The 27022-nt window shown below is 46.1% G+C and overlaps 1 protein-coding gene across 3 annotated transcripts in view; it reads right to left on the bottom strand.

Moving 5' to 3' along the window:
* The window catches only part of TRPM1 (transient receptor potential cation channel subfamily M member 1), a 159637-nt gene that overhangs the window by 88178 nt on the left and 44437 nt on the right, over nt 1-27022 (bottom strand). For 2 of the 3 annotated variants that reach the window (XM_030931755.1, XM_010362887.2), the window contains exon 1: nt 16307-16567. The exons of the other annotated variant lie outside the window; for it this stretch is intronic. The gene's annotated coding sequence lies outside the window, so the exon portion shown is untranslated. Of the gene's footprint in view, nt 1-16306; nt 16568-27022 lie in introns of those variants that run through there. 3 annotated transcript variants of the gene reach the window in all.

The following is a 27022-nucleotide window of genomic DNA, read 5'->3' as shown; positions in this document are numbered from 1 at the left end:
TGCATATTTAAGCTGCAATTGCAAATAATGGAGTGGTGTGTCTCTAATGCTAACAATTGTAATTAAGAACAATAAAAAGATCACAAAATGGAAGAAAGTCGTATCAGAATTCAAACAGTAGATTTTGTCAACATTGTTGGAGTTTTACTGTGAAAATGTGAGCACATGCCTGTTTGTTTTTGGAGCTTTCATTGCAGTTGTCATTACATGATTTACAATCCAATCGCATGTGTTGATGTCCTAATTCAAGGTGGTACTGGCCAGATACCAGGAACATTTGTCGATTTTGCCTCCTGCCAGGCCACCCTCATCACGGGTAATGGGGTTGCTGATTTTTTGGGCAGAATGCAGGGTGTTACTAGTTAGCCCTGATCTGGTTAGGTGCAAATGTTCAATTAGGAGAACAAAACCAAACAAAAACAGAAGAGCTGCAATGCAGACCCTGAATTATCCAGGCTGGCCACACAGACGGCAGCCAGGGTCAGGCTTTTGAACCTTTGATGTTTGCTTCTCATTTTTTTTTTACTACTGACAGAAAAGGTACCCTGGACCCGCAGCCACAGGCCTCACACTTGGAGAAAGACCCTAGGCCCAGACTGATGGGTGTGCAACGTTCTGCAGTGAAGACCTGTGGGACTAACTCGTACGATCACTGATCTCTGACCGTTCCCAGGAGAAAAGCAAATGAAAATAGTCTGGGTATTGGATTTTGTAATTCTCTCACCCTTCAGAGAACTGCCTTCGCACTGGTCACAAACAAGTGCTGTCACAAGCAGATAATTCCAGCAAGAGCATCTGCTGGACCTGAAGAAAAGGGTCGGACCGTTGGTGAACACCTGGGGGATGTGGGGAGAACCATGGGGCACCAGCCCAGGTTGGGAGGAAGGGAGGGGAGGAGAGGGAGAGCGGTGAGGTTGGCCTCTAGCCCCTCAGGTGGAGCCAGCACAGCAGGGAGCTCCTGCGAGGCGCGCACCTGCTGGCGTCAGACTCCACTGCTCCCCATTTCCACAGTCACGTAGAGATAAGCCAGGCAGGTGCTTCTAACACAAGCTGTGCCTTGCAGATGTGTGCAGCCCCCTTCCCCATCACAGAGGGGACCCAGGCGTGGCCCTGGCTTTTTGGCATCATGCTCTTTCTAGGGGTGGTGACCAGGGACATGATGTGCCCTGTAAATGGGCGAGGCCTGGTTTCTGGGTGCATGTGGGTGCTCAGGTCAGCATCCCCACCTCTCCTAGCAGGGGCCCCAGGGGCTGAGTGGAGCCAGCACTCCTCCCTGTCTCCTCCCCTTGGGCCCTGCTCCTAGGTGGAACCCGGCCCAGAAACTTGCTTCTAGAAAGGGGCTCACAGATCCTGTGCCAGCGTTCTTCAAAGCATTCCTCCGCTGGTCTAAGTGAGGTTGTTAAAAACGTCGATATATGACAACCTATGCAATGGGAGGAAATGTTTGCAAATCATATATCTGATAAGGGATTAATATTAAAAATATATTAATATTTAGAACACCCTACAACCCAGTGACAGCAAACAAATGAACAAACTGATTAAAAAATGGGTAAAGGACTTTACACATTTCTCCAAAGAAGATGTACAAATGGCCAACAAACATGAAAAGATGCTCAACATCACTCATCTTTACTGGGGAAATAAAAATTAAAACCACAGTGAGATACCACCTCATGTCCGTTAGGACGAACACTCTGAAAAAATAGGAAATAACAAGTGCTGGCGAGGATGTGCAGAAATTGGAAAACTTGTTTACTGCTGGCAGGAATGTAAAAGAGTAGCGCCACTGTGGAAACCAGTACGGCAGTTCCTCTAAAACGAAACACAGGATTATCCTATGATCCAGCAGTTAAGCAGGTCTCAACAGGCATTTTTTATTTTTTTATTTTTATTTTTTTGAGACAGAGTCTTGCTCTGCCCCCCAGGCTGGAGGGCAGTGGCGCGATCTTGGCTCACTGCAAGCTCCACCTTGTGGGTTCACACCATTCTCCTGCCCCAGCCTCCTGAGTAGCTGGGACTACAGGTGCCCGCCACCACGCCCGGCTAATTTTTTTGTGTATTTTTAGTAGAGACGGGGGTTTCACCGTGTTAGCCAGGATGGTCTCCATGATCCACAGGCCTCGGCCTCCCAAAGTGCTGGGATTACAGACATGAGCCACCGTACCTGGCCTCAATGGGGATATTTACACTTGTGTTCATAGCAGCATTATTCACAATAGCCAAGAGATAGGAGTAAGCCAGGTTTTCATCGACAGATGAGTGGATAAACAGAATGTGATCTATCCACACAATGGAATATGATTCAGCAGGAAGGGCATTCTGACACATACCACAACAGGGGTGGACCCTGAGGACATGGTGCTAAGAGAAGTAAGTCAGTCACAAAAAGACAATTGCTGTGTGATATGCAGTACCTAGAGCAGTCAAACTGATAGAGACAGGAAATGGAATGGTGGCCGCCAGGAGCTGGTGGGAGGGAGGAACAGGTAGAGTTTCCGTCTTCTAAGATGAAAAGAGTTCTGGGGATTGGTTGCACAACAGTGTGAATGTACTTAACACAACCTGTACATTGAAAAATTGGCAAGATGGTAAATTTTATGTTATGTGTATTTTACCACAATTAAAACAACATTTTAAATTAGAAATGCAGATATCTGGGCTCCACTCTAGTCCTTGTGAGAGGTGAAGCCCACTGGGCTTCTCAGTGGGGTGGGGACTTGGGGGACTCTTCTGTCTAGCTAAAGGATTGTAAACACACCAATCAGCGCTCTGTGTCTAGCTAAAGGTTTGTAAACACACCAATCAGCACTCTGTAAAAACACACCAGTCAGCATTCTGTGTCTAGCTAAAGGTCTGTAAACGCACCAATCAGCACTCTGTAAGAATGGACCAATCAGCACTCTGTAAAATGGGCCAATCAGCTCTCTGTAAAACGGACCAATCAGCAGGATGTGGGTGTGGCCAAATAAGGGAATAAAAACTGGTCACCCTAGCCAGCAGGGTCAATCGGCTTTGTTCTGTTTCATGGTGGAGGTTTGTTCTTTTGCTCTTTGTAATAAATCTTGCTGCTGCTTAGTCTTCGGGTTTACACCACTTTTAAGAGTTCTAACACTCAACTGAGAAGGTCTGTGGCTTCACTCTGGAAGTCAGCAAGACCACAAACCCAGCAGAAGGAAGAAACGCCAGATACGTCTGAATATCCGAAGGAACAAACTCTGGACATGCCAGACTGAGGGACTATGGTGGGCATTTCACGCTAAGCCCCATTGGGATTTGGGGGCAGTCATATGAGATTAACCATATGTGTTGCACTCAGCTTCCTACTATCTGTGGGGGCCTTCCAAGCCAAGGTTTCAAAAACCTGTTACGTTCATCATGTTGGGGGAATGCGTCAGAGGAGGTGACCTGACGGGAGTGTTAGCACCTGGACACCTAGCAGGAGAAGTCTGTTGGCAGAAGTGCCTGGAAGATGGTGAGCCGGCGGGATGCAGCTGGGCTCCCGGTGGTTTCTTGGGTGATGGGCAGGGCTAGATTGAGGGTGAGGCAAGTGAGGCACTCATCTGGGGTATCAGAAATCCGGTAATTAGGATAAGTAACATTTAATGCCATATTTTTTAAAAACAAAACCTGCAGGAAAATCATGATGAACACAGTATGGAAATTGAAGACAGGCTGGTGTTGTCTTATGGTCTTGCATTATTGTGCCATAGGAGTGGTCATTTCCAGGCAGCTCATAATTCTCTGGCCGTGCGGCGAGCGTGTCCCCAACTGGGTGGGTTTCTGAGGGTTAACGATGGGCATGTCGGGTAATGGAAGGCTTTATATACAGTCAATGTTTTTTTGGTTGTAGAACTTTCATTAACTTGTCTCACTTGGTTCAAAATCTGGTAGGATATTTTGGTAAGTGTCTATGAAGTATATATTGCTCCTTCCTCCACAGAATCCAGTAGGAGTTGGCTTGATGCCTATGACAGGTCATTGGTGATCAGGGCCTGCTGACCCTCGTGCTGGCCCACATCACTGCGGGAGAACAGTGGGGAGGCCTGTGTGCAACAGCACATTGTTTGGGCTGTGGTGGACGGGGGACCGAGACAGGCCTGAGAGGCGCCCGGGGTGCTGTAACTCCAGGAGGCCCAGGGTCACTGGGGGAGAGAGTGTAATTGATGAGAAGGGCCAGCTGCCCGGGGACGGTTCGCCGCATGGTTGAGGAAGCTCTAGGGCCCACACTTGCACCACCTCTGCAAGGCTTGGAGCTTGCTTTAGACATAATAGATGAGTATCATTTTCCTCAATGTGGTGTCTCCAAAGTGTGTAAGCTTTCGGGTCCCAGAACACCGCAGAATGCACTCCTGCCTGCCCCTGTGAAGGGGCACCTGTGCCGTGTGGTGCACAGGGAGCTGATGTCACCTGGGGCAGATGATCCTGGACTGGCCTGGAGCACCGTGTCGGGGTGGGAAGTGACTATGGTGTGTGTGTGTGGTTTTTCTTTGCTTAAAATTTAAAACAAACTTAAAAACCCTAAACTAATATGTGCTCAGTGGAACAAATTAGAAGTATAGGAAATATTGAAACAAGTGATTCTTTTTTTCTCCTCTGCAACCCTAGCCCCCAACGGTAACCTGCGTGAACACTCTGGTGCATTCCCTTCAGCTATTTCCTCCTGCTTCTCAACACACATGCTCTTGTTACGGACTGTTTAAAAGGAAACGTTAGCAAAAATTATGGGAGTCTTTTTGAGTCATTACACAGAGAGCTTCCTCACCCTTCAACCAGCTGCATGGTGTTCCCCAGTGTGGCTGTCCCTGGCATTCTTGCTTTCTAGGAGTGATTCCATGTGGTATTTTCCATATGAAACTGCACCCTGGGGCCAGGCGCAGTGGCTCATGCCTGTAATCCTAGCACTTTGGGAAGCTGAAGCAGGCAGATCTCATGAGGTCAGGAGTTCGAGACCAGCCTGGCCAACATGGTGAAACCCCATCTCTACTAAAAATACAAAAATTAGCCAGGTGTGGTGGTGGGCGCCTGTAATGCCAGCTACTCGGGAGGCTGAGGCAGGAGAATCACTTGAACCTGGGAGGCGGAAGTTGCAGTGACCCGAGATTGTGCCACTGCACTCTAGCCTGGGCAACAGAGTGAGACTCCATCTCAAAAAAATAAAAAAAACTGCACCCTGGAAAAAAAATCTTCCCAACAGGCCTGGATGGTGCCAGAAACCTTTACTATTAAGGTCATTTCTTTGGGTTTAAGCTTTGAAAGTGGCTCTTAAAGTAAAAACACAGTAAACAGTGTGGTGGAAGGAGAACTTTGGATTTAGACATACCTAAGTCAGCTCCCAGATCCACCATTTCTTTTCTTTATAACTTTGGCCAACTTACTTAATTTTCCTGAGTCTTGATTAGTTTGTCTATGACATGGGGTCATGAGGCTGAATTTTCATGGTTTCTGTAAGGATTAAGTGTGTACAACTTCAACCCCAATATCTAGCAGAGATTGTTTTCAGTAAACAATTTTCAAGTTTAAGCATTAGCTGGTAAAAAAAAAAAAAAAAAAAAAAAAAGTGCAACGAGGGTAAGAGTTCTGCTTCCATTTCAATGGCTGGGATCTGTTGGGTACGTTGGGTGGGCTCATGACATTGTCCGCAATTCCCTCATCCATGGCCAAGGAAGCAGGAGGCCAGTGGGATGGCAGAGCTGAGAGTGAAACCCGGGCCTCACCCGCTGTTCCGGAGATGGGACACAATGAGACAGAAATCCTTCACTCCAGAACTCACAGCCCAATCATCAGCCCCAACAGTGCTGGACGTAAGTCTCGGTTTGTGTTTCTTCCAAGGTTTTTGCAAGTATTTGACCACTCTGCCCTTTGTGGACAATGTCACCATCCCTGTTAAATGGACTTTTGGGGCTGCTGGGGACCAGCATGCACATGTGAAGTCAGTGAGCACCTCTCAGGTTTAGCAGGTTGGCCAGTTCGCAGCAGTCGGCTCTGAGAGATGAAGACCCAGGATGGGGCAGATCTGAAGGGCAGGGAAGGGCACTGATGGGCACTCCTGAAGGGCTGGACTTGGGAGCAGCAGGGGTTGCTCCTGGCAGGCAGGCCAGGTGGGAGTGGTCCTGCAGAGAAGGACGGGGGGTGGCACGTGGTGGCGAGGGCGGGTGAGACCCCCAAAGGGGTTGACATGTACGCTGTGTTCTTCTGGGACTGTCCTAACCCAGTGTGGTCTGCAGTGACTGGTGACTCATGGTCAGTGTCTGGGCTGCTCATATATTTATAGTTCCCACACATCTCAGAACTCAGCTTGTAAAACTTGGGAGAGTTATGGGGGAAAAAAAAATCTTCAAAAGTTCCGTGGGACCTTTGTGACCTGGACCACTTTGAATGTCACACAAAAAGCCCAGCATGCGTGTGGCTCAACTGTTAGCTTGCAAAGCCCTCTTACGTGGTGGGCTCTGCCAGCTTCAGATGTGTCAAGGGGACTCAGCCCCGCGGAGCTCCCAGGTGGGTCAGGAGGGGTGATGAGGGAGGTGGTTTTTCTCTCTGGAAGATTGAGGAGGCTCTTGAGGGGTGGGGTAGGGTGGGGCATTGGCTTAGCCCTGAGGGATGAGAGGATTGGTCCAGGCAGGAGCTCTGGGGAAAATGCTCTTGGGAGTGGGAACAGCAGGGGAAGGCAGAGTGTGGGGTCTCATTTCTTTACTGTGGTGACCACCGTGACTGTCCCACAGAATAAAGGTGTGGTATGTGTGTGCTGTAAGTCTGCAGAGACCACCAGCTCTCCTGGTTTTACAAATGAAGAAACTGGGGCTATGGAGGAGTCAGGGTTTTGGTAGGGGCCCTGGGAGATGAGTGGCACCAAGAGAGGAGATAGAGCATCATGGTGGAGCCACCAGCCCAGGCCGGCCACGCGGCCAGGCAGCCAGGCCCGGACCCCCAGCCCTGTCCCTCGTCACTCAGGGTCTCTTTTGGCAGGTTCAAAATGTTTTCTCCAAAATAGGCATTTGCTTTTGAGCCTCCCCCTTTCAGGAGGACAGAAAACAATTTCTCATTGTCTCAGGAAGTGGAGCAGGCACATCCTCCACAGCCCAGCACTTCCACACTGAGGTTTACTCCAGATATACTTGTGCATGTATGTATGTTCCAGGAGACCGCACTGTTCGTAAACACTCAACAGAGAGCCGCCTAGATGCCCAGCCGCGGTAGCATGTACAAGTACATTGCCGTATAGTCCCGCTGGAATATGACACAGCAGCGAGAACAGACAAACTCCAGCTACCATATGGGTGACTCCTCAAACACAGCACAGAGGAAAAGAATTGAGTTGTCAAAGATACACACAGTGTGATTCTATTTGTATAAAGTTCAAAAGCAGGTGAAGCTAAACAATGCATTATTTAGAAATACAGATGAAGTTCAAAATAAAACAATAAGAGCCCAGGCGCAGTGGCTCACACCTGTAATTCCAGCACTTTTGGAGGCCGAGGTGGGCAGATCACCTGAGATCAGGAGTTCGAGACCAGCCTGGCCAACATGGTGAAACCCTGTCTCTACTAAAAATAAAAAAATCAGGTAGGTATGGTGCCACACACCTGTAGTCCCAGCTACTCAGGGGGCTGAGGCAGGAGGATTGCTGTAACCCAGGAGGTGGAGGTTGCAGTAAGCTGAGATCGTGTCACTGCATTCCAGCCTGGGCGACAGAGTGAGACTTTGTCTCAAAAATAAGTAAATAAATAAATAAGAAAAGCCCCAAAGAATCCACAAAAAAGCTATTAGAGCTAATAAACTAATAGCAAAAGTGGAGGGTGAAAGATCACCACACAAATACTGGATGTGTTTCTGTACAGCAAAAACAATTCAATTTATAATATCATCAAAAATCAGAAAGTATCTAAAAATAAATTTAACCAAAGAGGTGAAAGACTTGTACAAGGAAAGTAACAAGACCTTGTTAAAAGAAATTAAAGAAGACATAAATAAATAAATAGACATCCTGTGTTCAAGAATTGCAATGGGCTAAATGGACAGAGCAATCTTTTTTTTTTTTTTTTTTTGAGATGGAGTCTTGCTCTGTTGCCAAGCTGGAGTGAAGTGGCATGATCTCGGTTCACTGCAGCCTCTGCCTCCCAGGTTCAAGTGATTCTTGTGCCTCAGTCTCCAGAGTAGCTGGGACTACAGACATGTGCCACCATGCCCAGTTAATTTTTTTTTTTTTTTTTTTTTTTTTTTTTTTTTTTTTTTTTTTAGTAGAGATGGGGTTTCATCATGTTAGCCAGGCTGCCCTCCGACTCCTGACCTCAAGTGATCCGCCCGCCTTGGCCTCCCAAAATGCTGGGATTACAGGCATGAGCCCTGCACATGGCCGACAAAGCAATCTTGAAAAAAAGAACAGTTAGAGGACTCACATTTTCTGATTTCCAAATTTCAAAGCATCAGTAATCAAAGAAGTATGGTACTAGCATAAGGACAGACATGCAGTCTAATGGAATAAGATTGAAATTTCAGAAGTAAGTCCATATATCTATGACCCACTGATTTTTTGCAAAGGTGCTAAGACAATTCAATGGGGGAAAAGACAGTCTTTTCAACTAATAGTGCTTGAAAAGTTGGATATTCACATGCAAAAGAATGAATTTGGATCCCTACTTCACACTAGCTATAAAAAGTAACTCAAAATGCATCAGACTAAACTGTAAGAGCTAAACCCATAAAACTCTTAAAAGAAAATATATGTATGAATTTTCATTATCTTCATGACCAATGGATTTATAGATAGGATAGCATAGGCATGAACAACAAAAGAAAAAGCAGGTAAGTTGAATTTCATTAAAATCAAAAACTGTTCATCAAATTTATCAAAGGACATTATTAAGAAAGTAAAAAAAAAAAACCACAACCTATAGAATGGAATACAATATTTGCAAGTCAAAATCTGACAAGGGTCTAATATCCAGAATATATAAAAGAACTCTTGCAACTCAACAACAAAAAGACAACCTGATTAAAAACTGGGCAAAGGACCTGAATAGGCAATTCTCCAATGAAGATATACAAATGGTCAACAAACACATGAAAAGATGCATCTTTAGACATTAGGGAAAAGCAAATCAAAACCACAATGAGGTGCCACTTTACTCCCACTAGGATGATTATAATAAGAAACATCCCAAAATAAAAAATAGTAACCAGTGTTTGCAAGGATGTGGAGAAATTGGAACCTTCAGACATTGCTGGTGGAAATGTAAAATGGTACAGTCACTTTGGAAAATGATTTGGCAGTTCCTCAGAAAGTTAAATGTAGAATTACCGTATGACCCAGCAATTCTACTCCTAGGTATATACCCAAGAGAAATGAAAACAGATACTCAAATAAACATGTAGCATTGCAGTACTATTCATAACAGCCAAAAGGTAGCAACGGCTCACATGTCCATCAGTGGATGAACGGATAAACAAATTGTAGTATATGTTATACAAACAAAATAATATTATTTAGCCACATAAATGAATAAAGTTCTTGAAGCATGCCACAACATGGGTGAACCTTGGAAACACGATGCTAACTGAAAGAAGCCAGGCACAAAAGCTGACATATGTATGATGCCATTTAGATGAAACATTCCGAATAGATAAATCCATACAGACAAAGCACAAACTAGTGGTTTCCAGGGGCAAGGCCATGGGGAGGGGAAATGGGGAGGACTTGCTCAATGGGTAGGGGGTTTTACTTTGTAGTGTTGGAAGTAAGGACAGAGAGACAAGGTAGTTGCATGACCTTGTGACTGTACTAAATACCACTCAACTGATCACTTGAAAGTGGTCAATTTTATGTGACAAATTTCAGCTCAATAAATTATTCAAAAACATGGCTGGGCATGGTGGCTCACGCCTGTAATCCCAATACTTTGGGAGGCTGAGGCGGGTGGATCACCTGAGGTCAGGAGTTTGAGACCAACCTGGCCAACATGGTGAAACCTCGTCTCTACTGAACATACAAAAATTAGCCAGGCATGGTGACGGGTGCCTGTAATCCCAGCTACTCGGGAGGCTGAGGCAGGAGAATCACTTGAGCCTGGAAGGTGGAGGTTGCAGTTAGCTGAGATCACGCCACTGCACTCCAGCCTGGGCGACAGAGTGAGAATCCATCTCAAAATAAATAAATAAATAAATATAAAAAATATGTAAACCTCAAAACTAAATGAAACATAAAAAAAGCCAGGGGCCAGGCGCATTGGCTCACACCTGTAATCCCAGCACTTTGGGAGGCTGTGGTGGGTGGATCTCTGGAGGTCAGGAGTTCGAGACTGGCCTGGCCAACATGGTGAAACCCCATCGCTACTAAAAATACAAAAAACTTAGCCAGGCGTGGTGGTGGGTGCCTGTAATCCCAGCTACTTGGGAGGCTGAGGCAGGAGAATCGCTTGAACCTGGGAGGTGGAGGTTGCAGTAAGCCAAGATAGCTCCACTGCACTTCAGCCTGGGTGCCGAGCAAAACTCTGTCTCAAAAAAATAAAAGAGAAGAAAAGGAAGGAAGGGAAGGGGAGGGAAGGAAAGAAAGAAAGAGAAAAAGAGAGAAAAAGAGAAAGAGAAAGACAAGGAAGGAAGGAAGGAAAGAAAAGAAGAAAGAAAGAAAGAGAAAGAAAAGGAAGGAAGGAAAAGAAAAGAAAGAGAAAGAAAGAGAGAGAAAGCGAGCAAGCAAGTAAAGCCAGGAACGAGCCCCGGCAGAAGTCAGGCAGTGCTGCCTCTGGGAGGGAAGGAGTGCAGTGGGCAAGGGCCCCACACTAGAACACAGGGATGTGCTTTATCATTCTCTAAACTGTGTGCAGACATCTTACACACTTTTTTAAATACTTTATTTAGCAATAACATATAAAAGAATAAAAAGAGGAGAGAGAAGCAGAATCTCATAGCTTCGGATGCATGCGTGTCCCCATCTCCTTCTCCCATCACTGGGTCTACCCTAATTGTCTGGGAACCTGAGGATTCCAGCAAGGATCTTGGGTTCTCTCAACAGCTCCCCTTCCTGCTTTGGCCAATGTCACCTGGCCAGCTCACTCAGAAGAGCATAGCAGTTGGGAAGGTGTTGTGTTAAGGAGCTCCCCTCATTGCCTGAGTGCCTGGTCTGGTTTTCAGGGGCTAGGCGGGTGCAGCCAGTGTCCACAGGAGAGAGGCGCAAAGGCTCAGGGCCAGCCTCCTGTGCCTGCCTGGTTCCCAAAGGTAGTACCCTCCCCTTTCCAGATACTCTTTGTCCTTTACTACCCATCCAGGTCCCTGCCCTCGAGCTTCCTCTAGCAGGGCTCCCACAGTCCAGGGAAGTGCCTCACCAGAGTGCCCAGGCACTAGGCCTGTGAGGTGTGGGCATCTGGGTACCCAAGCCTCCTGGCCCTCAAGGACTGTGATGTTTGCTGGGGCCACCAGGGTAGTGAAAGGGTGCACATCAGCAGGAGTGAGGGGAGGGCGGGTGGAACCCTAGGCATTCACCACAGCTCAGCGTGACGGTGAAGGCTGCCAGCACGGGAATCAGACTGCCGGGCCCCTTGCTGCTCTGCTCTTTTACTGTGATAACATTTAATGAATGATCCATATTCATGAAAAGTAGCCAAAGAGCAATTTTACAAATAAAAGAGTTGGGGTCTTTTCTGAGTGTTTTCTGCTGACCTAGACAAGGTATATGTGGTTGATTTGCTTGTCTGCCTGATCCAGGCCTGCCTTCTAGTGGCAGCAGGCAGCTGTCACCCACCCACCCAAGACCACATCCACCAAAGGCATGGGCAGCAATCGCCACCCTTCAGGCCATGGAACTGAGCATTTAGGAACCATGGAGCGTATCCAGTGCAACTCTTTGCTTTTACCTCTAAGGGAACAAGGTCCAAACCCCAAGGCAGATGGGTGGCCGGCTTGGCTAAGAACTGGCTTGCCTCTCAGAGCAAAGGGTGCATACCTGTCTTTGACCCAGCACTTCCACTACTGCAGATCTATCATCTGGAAATACTTTTGCATGTAAATAGGCAATGTATGGATGTTTGTTGCAGTGTATTTTAAACTAAGTGAAAAATTGGAAACCTCCACTTTTGTGTGAGTCTACCTTGGGGACTGATTAAAACAATTAACGATATACCAAATCATGGACTATGCAACCATGAAGAAGACTAACATAGAACTCTAAAGTATAAACATCTCCATTATGAATTGAAAAAAAATTGTATAGTAAAATCTTGCCGGCGTGATCCAGCTCCACAAGAACAAACTTCCCAATATTCGAGAGTGGAGCTGTCCTGCATGGTAGACCCTGGCTGGGACTACTGTGCACCTGAGATGTGGCCAGGGTGAATGGAGACACACTGAGTGTGAGATGGCACATTAGTGTTCACTGTGACATGAGAGCTGAAAATGAGGTGTGTAGCAGGATTTCAAAGACTTAGAACAACAAAGAAAGACATTGTGACTGTTGTGCACCTGAGGGACTGTTGTGCACCTGAGATGTGGCCAGGGTGAATGGAGACACGCTGAGTGTGAGATGGCACACTAGTGTTCACTGTGACATGAGAGCTGAAAATGAGGTGTGTAGCAGGATTTCAAAGACTTAGAACAACAAAGAAAGACATAAAATACCTCATTAGTACGTGTTTGGTATTGACTACATGTTGAAACAATCATATTTTAGATACATCGTGTTAAATGAATTATAGAATTAAAGCTAATTTCACTTATTTGTTTTTACTTTTTCTTTCTAAGTGGCTACTACACAGTTTGAAATTATATCTGTGGCATATGTGCTATTTCTATTAGGCAGCAGAGGTCTAGAATAATACACATTAGGCCAGGCGTGGTGGCTCACGCCTGTAATCCCAGCATTTTGGGAGGCTGAGGTGGGCGGATCACCTGAGGTCGGGAGTTTGAGACCAGCCTGTTCAACATAGTGAAGCCTCATCTATACTAAAAGTACAGAATTAGCTGGGCATGGTTGCGGGCGCCTGTAATCCCAGCTACCTGCAGGAGAATCGCTTGAATCCAGGAGGCGAAGGTTGCAGTGCGCCGAGATCATGCCCTTGCACTCCAGCCTGAGCAACAGAGTGAGACTCCATCACAAAAAGAAAAAAGAAGAATACACATCAAACACTAAGCATGGTCGGCAGCATGGGAGAGTGGGGATCAGGAGGAGTGTGTAAACAGGACTTCACTTGGCTCTTCTGGGGTTTTACAACTTTATGTATTCATGTAGTATGCTTTTTAATGATTAACAAACAAAAAAGGGCACTGTGGCCATGATTCCTGAGCAGCAAGCTTTCCACCTCACCATGCCTGCACAATTTGCCCACTCCTGTGCCCTGTCTCCAGGAGAGCCAGGGCCACCTGCCAAGAGCCTTACCCGTACCTTAAGGCATTTCAGGCATTCCCCAGCCTGAGGGAGCAGACACAGGATGGGTAAGTTGTGATGAGGGAGGAGGATACCTGCGCTTGCCACTTTCACGGTGTGGGCAGACAGGGGGCCAGGGGTTGGGGAGCGGGAGCCAGAAGCCGTGAGGGAGGGGACAAGGTGCACAGCAACAAGAGGGTCTCAGCAGTGGGGGAGGGGAGTACTGTGGCCTGATGTTAACTTGTTTTCCTAAAGTCAGCTCTAGCATTGTAACTGCATTTTTCCCCACTTAGCAATTGAAGATACAGTTTCTGAAAAGCAGTGAGATAGATACTGATAGGTGCTTTCTACAAGAGGCTGGGAAAATTGCTCCTGGCATGATGGGCATCTGGGGTAACAGACCAATCTGTTTCCTGGACTCTGCCTGCTCCCAGTGGATGCTGTAATTCCTTCACCCATGGCTGAGTCTAACCTCAGAGCTTGCAAAAGAGGAGAATGGCAGATACTGACCCATCAGATACCTCTGCATATCACTGAGGGCAGCATGTCTCTTGCTACTGTCTGCTTAATGGAGGTTTTAAGATGTTGAATCCCCTTAATCTCTAGGTCATGGAAGGCTTGGGGGTGTTGGGTCCTCTTATTCCCCTGGCTGAAGTCTTCCATTTTCCCAGGTACTGCATTTACACACACACACAGACACACACACACATGTAAATTATAGGACATCTTCCAAACATTTTCAACCAAAGCCAAAGCCAGTTTTCTAAAAACATCTAGTGCCCCCAGGAAGAGGATTTTAGGTTGATAGAAAATCTGTTTTGTTTTCACTTAGTTCAGAATGAAGATGACTCGCATCTTAAAATGCCTGAGTGTCATTTCACTTCTTGTGCTTGTCAGCTTTACAGAGCAAATAAATGAGGTTGCACAGAGCCAAACCAAACACAACTCCAAACTTCTCCCAGAAAATCATAAAACATAGACAGTTAACAGCAAACACCTTCAACAGGAGTTGATATCTCCAATTACATTTTCTGGGGTCTAAAAAAATACACTGCAGAGAATAGCCAATTTGTGTTATAAATATAATTGCAAATGCCATGAATTAAAACTTCTGCTGGATAGTTCAAAACAATGGCGTTTTGAGAACATGACCAAAGGCAGTCTTTTCCAAAATCACACCCATATTCATCAAGTGCACTCATAGAGAGGCAGGGCTCCGTTCTTAATTCCTCCCTAAATATCTGATTCAGACAGAGAAAATGTGTCTCATCTTCTTTCTCCATTCTCAGTTCCTATCCCTTGTTAACCCAAACACAATTTCTGCAAATTTTTCCTTCCTTCCTTCCCTTCCTCCTTCCCTCCTTCCCTTCCTTCCCTTCCTTCCTTCCTTCCTTTTTTAATGGAGTCTCACTCTGTCACCCAGGCTGGAGTGCAGTGGCGCAATCTCAGCTCACTGCCACCTCCACCTCCTGGGTTCAGGTGATTCTCCTGCCTCAGCCTCCCGAGTAGTTGGGACTACAGGTGTGTGCTACCACGCCCAGCTAATTTTTGTATTTTTAGTAGAGTCAGGGTTTCACCATGTTGACCAGGATGGTCTCTATCTCTTGACCTGTGATCCGCCCACCTCAGCCTCCCGAAGTGCTGGGATTACAGGTGTGAGCCACTGCCCCCGGTCCTGCAAATATTTTCATTCCTCCTTACCTCCCCCACTACTTCTGCTAATTTTTGCTAAGGTTTTAAAAAACATTCACATTGTATACATGCACCAAAATATCACATGTACCCCCAAAATATGCACAACTATGATGTATCAATAAAAAGTACAAAAGATATATTTTCTGGGATAAAAAGGAAAATGAATTTGTGATAGAAAATGATTAAAGAAAAATGTAGAAATGTACAAAGGAATAAACAAACACCACCCATAAGGCCTCCATCCTAAAACGACTGATATTTCCGTGTATTTCTAGGCTTTTTCTGTGAATAGATTAGATAGGTGCATGTGTGTGTAATGAAAAACACAATAATTCTGCACGGTTATTATGCCTTTTTCTCTGTCATTTTAAAAGTGACTGCGTGATGTTTCATCCTATGGACAGACCATGATTTCTGTGTCCAGCCCTCTGCTTCTGGGCGTTTGGGTTGTTCACTGTGCTTCCCGGTGGCACACGATGCTGTGTCAATGTTGGCATCCCTTCAGGATTCTCAGGATGGGTTCCTAGGTGTGGACTTGCAGGGCTTTGCTGCATGTGGTTGAACTGCCTTCCAGAAACCAGTTTGCACTCCTCCCAGCAGGGAGAGGGAGGAGTACTCTCCCCTCCTGATGCTGTTCTGTGTAGCCAATCTCTTCCCCAAGGCTTTCACAGGTAAAATATCAGCTGATAAGGCTTACAAGTGTAAACACTGTTTCTCCTAGAACTTCTGCATTTCCTAGGGTTCTAAGGAAGATGCACCTTTTTCCCAAAGCAAAGTAAGATGCTAAGAAATGACAGGCAAGAAGTGGAGGCCTGGAGCCGGGGCTTCTGAGCAGATCACTGGCACCTGGATTTAGAAGCTGGCCCCGAGGGAAGTGCAGAGGGTTTCAGCCTCTTTGTGACCAGCTGACAGAGTGCTTGTCCCCTCTGAATCAACCTGGTGGGTCCCTTCTGCTGAGAGAGCCTCTTGGAACCCAGGCTGAACACAGGTTCACCACCTGTTCCATAGGGTCCTGTCCAGCCAGCCTCAAGAGGAAGGGAGCAACAGGCCCCAGGAAGCACACCGAGCTTGCCCGCACCTGACCTTCCTTGTACCTGACCCTACCTGCACCTGAGGTTACCAGCACCTGAGCTTACCTGAGTCTGTGGTTATCTGCACCTGAGTTTGTCCACGCTTGAGTTTACCCACACCTGAGCTTACCCACACCTGAGGATACCTGTGCCTGACCTCTCTTCACCTGCGCTTACCCGCATCTGAGCTTACCTGCCACAGCAGTGGAATGGAGAGGGCACGGCTCAGGCTCTTCCAGCCTCCTCCTTGGCCAGGGCAGGGAGCTGGGTGAGGAGGCCCCAGCCTTTAAGAGGAGCAGTCCCCATGAGGAGCATGTGAGCACTTGGGCCTGGGCCCTCATGATCCCTGTGAAGCGATGGCCCCATGACCTGGCTCCCAGGCCAGAAAAGGAAGCCAGGGCCCCAAGCTTCCAGTTCCTGTTCCATGTGGAATCCACAAAGGCAGCCTTAGGATGTGAGAGAGGTAGGGGAGCTAGAGCTTTTCCTTTGAAGTGGCCCCACCACGTCCCCCTCCCACCCAGCCAACCCTTCCCTGGCTGGAAATGTCAGCAGGGTTTGCGTAATCGAGACAATTGGACATAATTGTTCTTTCAGAATCCCCTCATCAGCCGGGCAGTGCTCGCTCCCCTGGGAGCCTGGAGAAGGAGGCACATGGCATTAATTACTGCTAATCCTTCTTCATCTAAGTTGGGCCTGAGGTCAGGGTGAACCCAGCTGCAAATGCAATGTGAGCCCCACATGACTCTCAGCCCTTTCTGAGTGCTTTTAATCCTTGCTCTCCCCACTTCACCAGGAGCTTGCCTGCGCGGCATCCACAGTCACCTGAAAGCCACCGTGGTGGGAGCTCTGTTGGATGTGCTGTAGCAGTATGCATGGTTATTCCAGCTGTCCATGAGCTTTCTCAGCCCAGGAGGAAAGAAAAAACCCAAACCCTGAACTATCCCTCTTTGCAGAGGGGCTGGATCTTCCCCAGCATCTGAGGCTCTTGGGCATTGGCCACCTCCCCCTTCTCACAGAGGAGCAGACAGGTTGGACGGAAGGGAAATTAGGGCTGTTCCCATTTTACAGAAGAGGACTCTGAGCCACGGGAGAGGTTGGCTTGCCCAGAGAGCAGGTGGGGTGGAGCGGGAGTGCCCAGGTTGTCATGTTCCGCCCATATGTAGAGTCCTGAAGCTGGAGGCTGGGCTCACTCCCCAACCCCATGCCTGGCAGACAGCCTGGGGCTCAGGGAGTCTCTGAACTTCTGATGGAAGCACATGTGCCAGGCCGTTTTCTTGGTCTTTGCTTTCATTAGTTTCACTCGGGGTCTGTCCCCACAGAGTGGTCGGCAGAGGGTCGGGTGAGGGGCTCCCACATGCTTTGCTGGAGAGGGCACAGCGCCTGCAGCAGCAGCCCTGGCCTGGCTCCCGGGTCTTCTTTCTTGAACTAGTGTTGGCTCCTTAGGCCTGAGAGAGTCACGGCTTCATCGGGAGCCCTTCCGGGGGCTGAGGGAGGGTACTACGTGGCCGGAATTCTGAAGGCACAGTCAGGGCAATCCAGAGCATCTGAAATCAGTCTGGGAGCTGTGGGGAAAGGCCACATGGGGAAGTGAGCTGATGGCCGGCACTGCCACAGCTGGGAGGTGTGGAGGCTCTGTGGTCAGTGCCAATGACCAGCCCCAACCCGGCCGGCTGCCACTCAGTGGCTCTCCAGGCAGTGGGCCCTTCACTAGACAAATAGGTTCTTTTTCAGGTTCAGATAAGATGGCAACAATGGGAGCCCCAACCTTCCCCAAGAGAATACCCCTCCTCCCCAGGGTCCATGCAGTGCGGCCTGCAAATGGGAGCTGAGATGGCCCACACAGTGGCCACAAGGCACATGTGGCTACGGAGCGCTGGAAACAGCCAGTCGGAATTGAGATGTGCTCTGAATGTAAAATATACACAGGATTGCCAAGACTTGTGATAATAATTGATTGTACATTGAAATATTTAGAACATATTGGGTTGAATTGAATGTTATTAATTTTTTTTCACCTGCTTCTATCAAAACCGACTACTAGAAAATTAAAAATTGGCCCAGCTCACACCTGAAATTCCAGCACTTTGGGAGGCTGAGGTGGGTGGATCACCTGAGGTCAGGAGTTCGAGACCAGCTTGGCCAACATGGTGAAATCTCGTCTCTACTAAAAATATAAAAATTAACAGGGAGTAGTGGTGGGTGCCTGTAATCCCAGCTACTGGGGAGGCTGAGGCAGGAGAATCCCTTGAACCCGGGAGGCGGAGTTTGCAGTGAGCCGAGATAATGCCACTGCACTCCAGCCTGGGCGATAGAGTAAGACTCTGTCAAAAAAAAAAAAAAAAAGGAAAGAAAGAAAGAAAAGAAAGAAAAGAAAATTTTAAATTGCCTCTACTCTGTGGCTCACAGCTGTGGCTCACCTTGTATTTCTGTTGGGCGGTGTTGAACTTCTGCTGTGGGGGAAGAGGGATCTCACCAGACTGCCTGCTCTCCGGAGGCATCCTCCCCCATGAAGTCACTTGGATGACCTGGTGCATGGACACAGTGTGTGAGGACTGTGGCGAGACGCTGTAAGGTCTGAGAATTATGATGTGTCTGTGGAGCTGTCTGAGGAAACAAGAACACCACCGCAAAGGGTGGATACTGACCACTCACTCCTCACCCAGCTGTGGGGGCGGGGTCCTTCTCATCATGGGTGAGGAATGAGGACACATTCCTCAGAGGGAATGAGGCCAGCTGGCGGTCACAGTTGGTGAGAGTGTGGGGACAGTGACCTATGTGCTCACCTGTGTGGGGCCCTGGGGAGGTCGTGGAAAGTCCCCAGGCTGGCAGGGGACACCCCAGGTGGAGGCCCAAGGGTCCTGGTTGGACTCTGAGATGAGACAGCAATATGGTTTCTCATGTTCCTTCGTTCCCTGCATTTCCTGACCAATAGTTACGTCTCGAAACCTGTTCAGATTCAAGGTGAACTTTTGCGACAAGACTCTTTGGTGGTGGTGTGTCCTTCTGTTAGGAGCCATCTCTTTTGCAATGCTGGTGGACTTTGATGATGACTGTCTAGGGCCATGATATCCCTAGGACTTGCAAAATGGTGATTTTTTTTTTTTTTTTTTTGAGACAGAGTCTTGCTCTGTTGCCCAGGCTGGAGTGCAGTGGCTCGATCTTGGCTCACTGCATGCTCTGCCTTCCGGGTTCATGCCATTCTCCTGCCTCAGACTCCCAAGTAGCTGGGACTACAGGTGCCCACCACCACCCTCGGCTACTTTTTTGTATTTTTTAGTAGAGATGGGGTTTCACCGTGTTAGCCAGGATGGTCTTGATCTCCTGACCTTGTGATCCTCCCGCCTCAGCCTCCCAAAGTGCTGGGATTACAGGTGCAAGCTACCGCGCCTGGCCACAAAATGGTGATCTTCTAATTAGGTCGACTGTTCTTTATTTGTTAGCTGGAATTCATCTATAAAGAGAAACTTTCCCTGGGCATATTTGGTCACCCTGAGGCACAGCTTGCAGAGGAAAGGCAGGAAAAAGGTTTCCCTCTCCAGAGGAATTGGTTGGTTCCCTGGCCTCATTCCAATGTGATTAATGCATTCCTTTTCTTCAGAGTGTCAGTATGAATTCATGGATTTGAACACATTTGATGCATTTAAATCTACAGCAGTTATTTTTTTTACTATTGTTCGCATGGTCCCAGTTTCACAAAAGCTCCTGAATCCTTCTGACACCACCCCAGGAGTCTCTGAGAGCTCCTTTGCTATCTGGAATGCAAAGATGTTTTGGGATCGTCTTGTACATTTCTTGCCCCAGATCTGGACTCAGGCACTTCTCCAAGGAGCCTTGGTTCCTCTGAGTGAGAAACAGTATTCAGGAACTAGGAACTGCTTCTGAACTGAATTGTTTCTGAACCTTTTCAGCAGGCGGAACTACGAAGCTGTGTGTGTGTGTGTATGTGTGTGCACGTGCGCACGCATCTGTAAAGAAAATGCATCATGAATGTATGCTGATAATTTTCAATTGAAATTTAGAAACAGGGATTTTACTTAACTTCCTTGATTTTATGTTTGTGTCTCTTTCTGCTTATGCTAAAAGCCTTATTCCTAATGACATTAAAAGCTTTCTCTTTTGCTTTATCCTGAATATAGTTTCAAGTAACATACCCATATTGCTAACCGTACTGGAAGCAGCTTAAAACATTGTTTTGCTATTCTTTTTCACCTTGCATATGTCCTGTTAGGTTTTCTCAAGAACTTAAAGTTATTATTCTCTGTCTGGTTATTCTACACACTTGATACATAGCAAGTTTGGGGAACGCAGTACCCGAGAACTGTGGGGAGACGCTGGCATGTCTGAGAATTACTATGAGTCCAGTGAGCTGTCTGAGCAAACAATAGCACTAACGCTAAAGGCAGATTTCCAGTAAGATTCACTCATTGAATTTTCCATTGGATTTCCATGCATTGTTTTAGGAACTGGTTTTTAAATATAAGTCTGTTTTATAATTAAGTGAAACATTTGCATTTTGGCAAAGTCCAATCTGCAAGCAAGATTCTTTCAGAGTAGTCTGGCTATGGCATCTGTCTTTCTCCCTCGTTCTTCTTTCCCCACAAGTAAACTTTTTTTTTTTTTTTTTGAGATGGAGTTTCGCTCTTGTTGCCCAGGCTGGAGTGCAGGGGTGCGATCTCAGCTCACTGCAACTTCTGTCTCCTGGGTTCAAGTGATTCTCCTGCCTTAGTCTTCCAAGTAACTGGGACTACAGGCACGTGCCACCATGCCTGACTAATTTTGTATTTTTAGTAGACACAGAGTTTCACCATGTTGGTCAGGCTGGTCTCAAACTCCTGACCTCAGGTGATCTGCCCGCCTCAGCCTCCCAAAGTGCTGGGATTACAGGTGTGAGCCACCATGCCTAGCCGCCACAAGTAAACTTAAAAAAAAAAAAAATTATTATTTTATCCTTTCACTTTTTAAGTATAAATATATACATATTGTTTCTCTCTGCCTCTTTCTCACATACATGGTAGAGGACTTTACACGCTTTTCTCTGCTTTGCTTTTGGCTCTTCACTTCTCCAGTTTTCTTGGAGATGACATGGCTGCCCCTCATTTCTTTTGACAGCTGTGTGGCCCTAATCCCTGAGTGGATGCATGAGAGTTGATTCAGCCAGACCCGTGTCGATGGGCACTTGGGTGGCTCTTGGTCTCTACAAATAGCACAGCAACAAAAAGTCTTGCCACATGTCCTTTTGCATTTGTCTGTAATCTTTAGGCTAGATTCTGAGAAGTGAGATTGCTGGGATTAAGGGTATAAATATGAAATTTGCTAATATTGCAAAACTTCCCTTCACAGAGATTATAGCATTTTGCATTTCCAGTGAGATTTTATGAGTCCTTGTTTTCCCATAGCCTCACCAACATAATAAGTTGTTAAACTTTTAGAATTTTGCCAATCTTAATAGGAAATGGTTTGTCAATGTAGTTTGGGCCTATAGTTGTCTTCATTTTTTGGATGCTGTTGTCTGGTTTTGGTATCTGGGTAAAACTGGCCTCATAGAATGAGTTGGGAAAAGACTCCCCGCCTCCTCTATTTTCTGTAAGAGTTTGTGAAAGATTGGTCTTCATTATTCTTTACAAGTTTGGTAGAATTTACCAGTGAAGCCTTCTGGGACTGTGGTTTTCTTTATGGGAAGTTTAAAAATTAATACTCCAATGTGTTTACTTTTTATAGGTCTGTTCAGATTTTTCTGTTTCCCCTTGAGTCAGTTTCAGTAATTTGTCTTTTCAGGAATGTGTCCATTTCATCCAGGTTTTCTTTCTTTTTTTCTTTTTTTTTTTTTTTTTGAGACGGAGTCTTGCTCTGCCGCCCAGGCTGGAGTGCAGTGGCCGGCTCTCAGCTCACTGCAAGCTCCGCCTCCCGGGTTCACGCCATTCTCCTGTCTCAGCCTCCCGAGTAGCTGGGACTACAGGCGCCCGCCTCGTCGCCCGGCTAGTTTTTTGTATTTTTTAGTAGAGACGGGGTTTCACCGTATTAGCCAGGATGGTCTCGATCTCCTGACCTCATGATCCGCCCGTCTTGGCCTCCCAAAGTGCTGGGATTACAGGCTTGAGCCACCGCGCCCGGCCTTCATCCAGGTTTTAAAATCTGTTGGCATCCAGTTATTCTTGGTATTCCCTTACGATCCTTTATGTTAATGTGTCTAGAAGGTCATTAGTGATGCCTCTTTTTCATTCCTGATTTTAGCAATTTGAGTCTTCCCTGTTGTTTAGATGGACGGTCTAGCTAAAGGTTTTTCAACTTTGTTGACCTTTTCAGGGAATCAACTTTTGGTTTCATTGATTTCTTCTATTGTTTTTCTATTCTTTATTTTATTTTTTCCATGTTAGTCTTGTTTTGTTCCTTCTGCTTGATTTGGGTTTAGTTTGCTTGTCTTTTTCTGTTTTCTAGAGTTGAAGGTTAGGTTATTTATTTGAGATCTTTCATTCTTAATATGGGTGTTTACAGCTATAAATTTCCCTCTGAGCACGATTTTAGCTGAATCCAATATACTTTTTCATATTTGTTCATCTTAAAATATTTTATAATTTTTCTTGTGACTTTTTTAGCCCACTGGTTACTTAGGAGTATGTACTTTAATATCCACTTTTGAATTTCTCAATTTTTTTTCTTTTCTTTTCTTTTTTTTTTTTTTTTGAGACAGAGTCTTGCTCTGTTGCCCACGCTGGAGTGCAGTGGCATGATCTCAGCTCGCTGCAACCTCTGCCTCCTGGGTTCAAGTGATTCTGCTGCCTCAGCCTCCCAAGTAGCTGGAATTATAGGCAGGTGACCCCATGCCCAGCTAATTTTTGTATTTTTAGTAGAGACAGGGTTTCCCCATGTTGGCCAGGCTGGTCTCGAACTCCTGACCTCAGGTGATCTGCCCACTTTGGCCTCCCAAAGTGTTGGGTTTACAGGCGTGAGCCACCAGGCCTGTTCAACTTTTTTTCTATTATTGATTTCTAATTTAATTCCACTGTGGCTGGAGAACATACTTCGCATGACTTTAAAAATCCTTTTATACTTATTAAGGCTTGTTTTTTGGCTTAACATATGGTCTGTCCTAGAGAATGGCCCATGTGCACATGATAAGAATGTGTATTTTGTGTATTTTGTTGTTGGGTGTAGTATACTCTTAGACGTCTGTTAGGTCAATGTAGTTTTAATTTGCATTTATTTTACTATAAGTAAGGTTGGCATCTTTTCATGTGTAAGGGCCATCTGTATTTCTGTTTCTGTGAACTTTCCACATCTCTTGCTCATTTTTCTGTAGGGTCTTTTTCTTTATTTTATGTTATTTGAGATGGAGTTTTGCTCTTGTTGCCCAGGCTGGAGTGCAATGGCACGATCTCAGCTCACTGCAACCTCCATGTTCCGGGTTCAAGCGATTCTCCAGCCTCAGCCTCCCTAGTAACTGGGATTACAGGCATGTGCCACCATGCTCAGCTAATTTTGTATATTTTAGTAGAGACAAGGTTTCTCCATGTTGGTCTGGCTGGCCTTGAACTGCCGACCTCAGGTGATCCATCCGCCTTGGCCTCCCAAAGTTCTGGGATTACAGGCATTAGAGCCACTGTGCCCAGCCTTTTTTCTTTATTTTTAAAGCTTGTTCCTACATACCAAATATGGTGAAATTTTGACTTTAATAAAGTGGCAAATATTTTTTCCAGCTTGTCACCTGTCTTTTGACTTTACCTACTTGCCCTGGCTTCTTGCTTCCTCGATATCCACAGTCTATTTAATTCAATTTATCATTGAGATCACCTCTCCCATGCTCCAGACACTGCTGGTGCTGTGTGGAGATATGGGAGTGACTCAGAAATGACTTTTAAGGGTTTGCAGGCTAGTGGGGGAGCCTGTGCTCATATAAACACATTTGAAATACAAGGCCGACTCTAGGAAACATTGCAATCAGCTTCGACAAGCAAGAGGAAAGCATAAAGGGAGAGGGAGCTTTCAAAAGAAAGAGGAGTAATGGGCCAGGTGAGGTGACACACACCTGTAATCTCAGCTATTATGGAGGCTGAAGCAGGAGGATCACTTGAACCTGGGAAGCAGAGGTTGCAGTGACCCGAGATTGCGCCACTGTACTCCAGCTTGGGCAACTGAGTGAGACTCTGTCTCAAAAAAAAAAAAGAAAAGAGAGAGAGAAAAGAAAAAAAAAAAGAAAAGAGAAAGAGAAAAGAAAAAAAAAGAAAGAGGAGGCCAGGTGTGGTGGCTCATGTCTGTAACCCCAGTACTTTGGGAGGCCAAGGCAGGTGGATCACCTGAGGTCTGGAGTTCAAGATCAGCCTGGCCAACATGACGAAACCTCATCTCTACTAAAAATACAAAAAATTAGCTGGGCGTGTTGGTGGGTGCCTGTAATCCCAGCTATTATGGAGGTTGAGGCAGGAGAATCGCTTGAACCTGGGAAGCAAAGGTTGCAGTGACCTGAGATCATGCCACTGCACTCCAGCCTGGGCAACAGAGTGAGACTCTGTCTTAAAAGAAAAAAAAAAAAAAAGAGGAGTAATGGAGTTTCAAACTGAGCATATAGTTTGGATGGGAGTCCTGGTAGCAGACTTGAGGAAAGGGGGGCACTTTAGAGTTGGAGATGGCAGACAGTAGGGCATCAGGGCAAACATCCTGTGAGCTGGAGCTTGGTTCCCAGGCTGGAGATGGGTGGTGGGCAGAGAAAGAGGACAATATATAATGCTGGGGACAGAGGGCAGGTGTGGGGCAAGGTGGGAGTCCAAGGGCTCAGGCCACCACTGGCCAAGCAAAAGTTTTGTGAATCCTGACCTGAAAGCCCTGATCCAAAAACCTTCCCTTTCAAAGTCTTATTTGAAGTAAGACTTATATTGGTTCAAAAAATTATATTGCTCCTGGCATTGGCTGCAGAGATGGGCTTCCACTTTGTATACTGTTGAATTCTTTACATGTATTTAAAATAAGTTAGTACTACTACTATTACTGACTTATTGCTACTGATTCTCAGTTGGAAGAATCTCTGAAATAAATAAAAGTGGTAGATTTAAAAAAGTCTTTGTTTTGTAAGTTAAATGTATATTTCATTGAAAAATGTCTCTGAATTAAGAAGGCTAGAGGGTAATTTAAAATCTTTTGGTGTTGTTGTAAAAGATAATTACAAAGTAAACAAATGGATAACTAGATTGGACAAAGACGTAGAGGTCTATCAATACTTTCGATTACCGTAAACTCTGCTTCCATCTCTCTACTGACTGACAAAAAAATTAAGTAGGTTTCCCCACTTGGAGGAAAATAAGATCATTGGATATTTGGAACGTGGGTCTTGGAAACTCCTCTCTTTGTCTGGAAGGCAGAGGGTCTTCCCAGTGAGCCTTAAGATCCAAGTTGGCCAAAATATGCTAGCCATTCTCTGTAGGCTGCCCAGCCTCATCAACAGGTGAACGTTGGCAGCGGCCTTTTCACACCACTCTTCTCCACCCCATGGCTCAGGGTTTAGGAAGTGAGAGCTCCTGAGGTCCCTCTATTTCTCCTCATCCTCCATTGGAGGACACAGGCTTGTGGGGACCAGCCATGGAGGTATCAGTGGGAGGATTGAAATTGGACAGTGACTTCCTGTCTGGTTGTAAGAATCTTCTTTTCCTTTTTTTCTCTTTTTCTTTCTTTCCCTTTCTTCTTTTCTTTCTTTCTTCTCTCTCTTTCTCTCTCTCCTCGCTCCCTCCCTCCTTCCCTTCCTCCCTTCCTTCCTTCCTTTTGTGCTCCTCAGTGGGTTGTGTTGCAGTGCTGGCAGATGATGTGTGCCAGAATAACAAACATATGGGTAAAAAAGCCTGCCAAGCATTTAATTTTTTTTTTTTTTTAATCTCCAGAATACTCTCTACAGTGAAAATAAAACCAGTGACTTTGTGGTGGAGATAATCCGTTGTGTTACAGCTTTGTAGCTGTAAACCCGGTGTGGCCATGGAGGTTGGTCCTGGATCCTGCCATGAGGAAAGGTTGTGGCTGGAGCTTCTGGAAGTTCCAAGGAGAGAGCATTATCTGAGCTGGTTTTCCTTCTCATCAAACGTCTAACATCTCATTAATCTGCAACTACACTGACTGCATGTAAGAAGCTGCAGTGCCTCACTGTGCTAGCATCCCTGAGAGTCTCAGTGTAACGTTCTACCCTCTGCTGGGACCTAATGGAGGACTTTCAAATCCCAGCACCGTAGCTAACGCTTCTGAAGTCTTCACTCTGGAATGACGGCAAAACTCCCAAACTGTGGGTCCAATTATATGGAAGTTGATTCTACCTTTTCTTCCTTCAAGATGTCTGTGTTCCTGAAAAGAAATCTGGGCAGGAATCATGGCAAGAGATGATTTTGCCTCAATCTAACTTCAAGCTTCTTTTGTTGATAGCAGCAGACTGCATAAGAACCGCATCTTCAGGAGACAAAATGATGCTCCTGAGCCCCATGTAGGCAGCTGTGGCTCCGCACAGTCCACACGGGAAGCTGGCTCAGTGTTAGCAAGAGCTCAACGCATAGCACTCCTCTTCACCCAGGCGCCCAGGGCGTTATTTCTATCTCCTGTGTCCTCGTGCCCTGTTGGAATGGCGGAGCTCATAACAGTCATCAAGTTGATCTCCTGTTAGTGTCATGTTCTTTAAGTAATGCTTTATAGCTCCTAAAATCTGAATTTTACCCCATTTGGTTACAATAACCCATAAAGCAAAACAAAGCACCCCCCAAAAAATTTGGCTGTACCTAATAAATCGCAGTGAAACTTTTGTTCTAGGAATAGAGTATTGTTACCCGAATCTTTTGTTTAAGTAAGCAGAAAGACTTTGCATCTTAATCTTTTGAAAAAATCTTTGGAAAAGTTTGAAACACAGGCCAAAGCAAGGCTGCTAAGAGAAAGGTAGCGAGTGTGAGCA

The sequence above is a fragment of the Rhinopithecus roxellana genome, chromosome 5 (genome assembly GCF_007565055.1).
Source record: "Rhinopithecus roxellana isolate Shanxi Qingling chromosome 5, ASM756505v1, whole genome shotgun sequence".
NCBI lineage: Eukaryota > Metazoa > Chordata > Mammalia > Primates > Cercopithecidae > Rhinopithecus > Rhinopithecus roxellana.
Note: the sequence above shows the minus strand (reverse complement) of the source record. Positions and strands in the feature narration are given on the sequence as shown.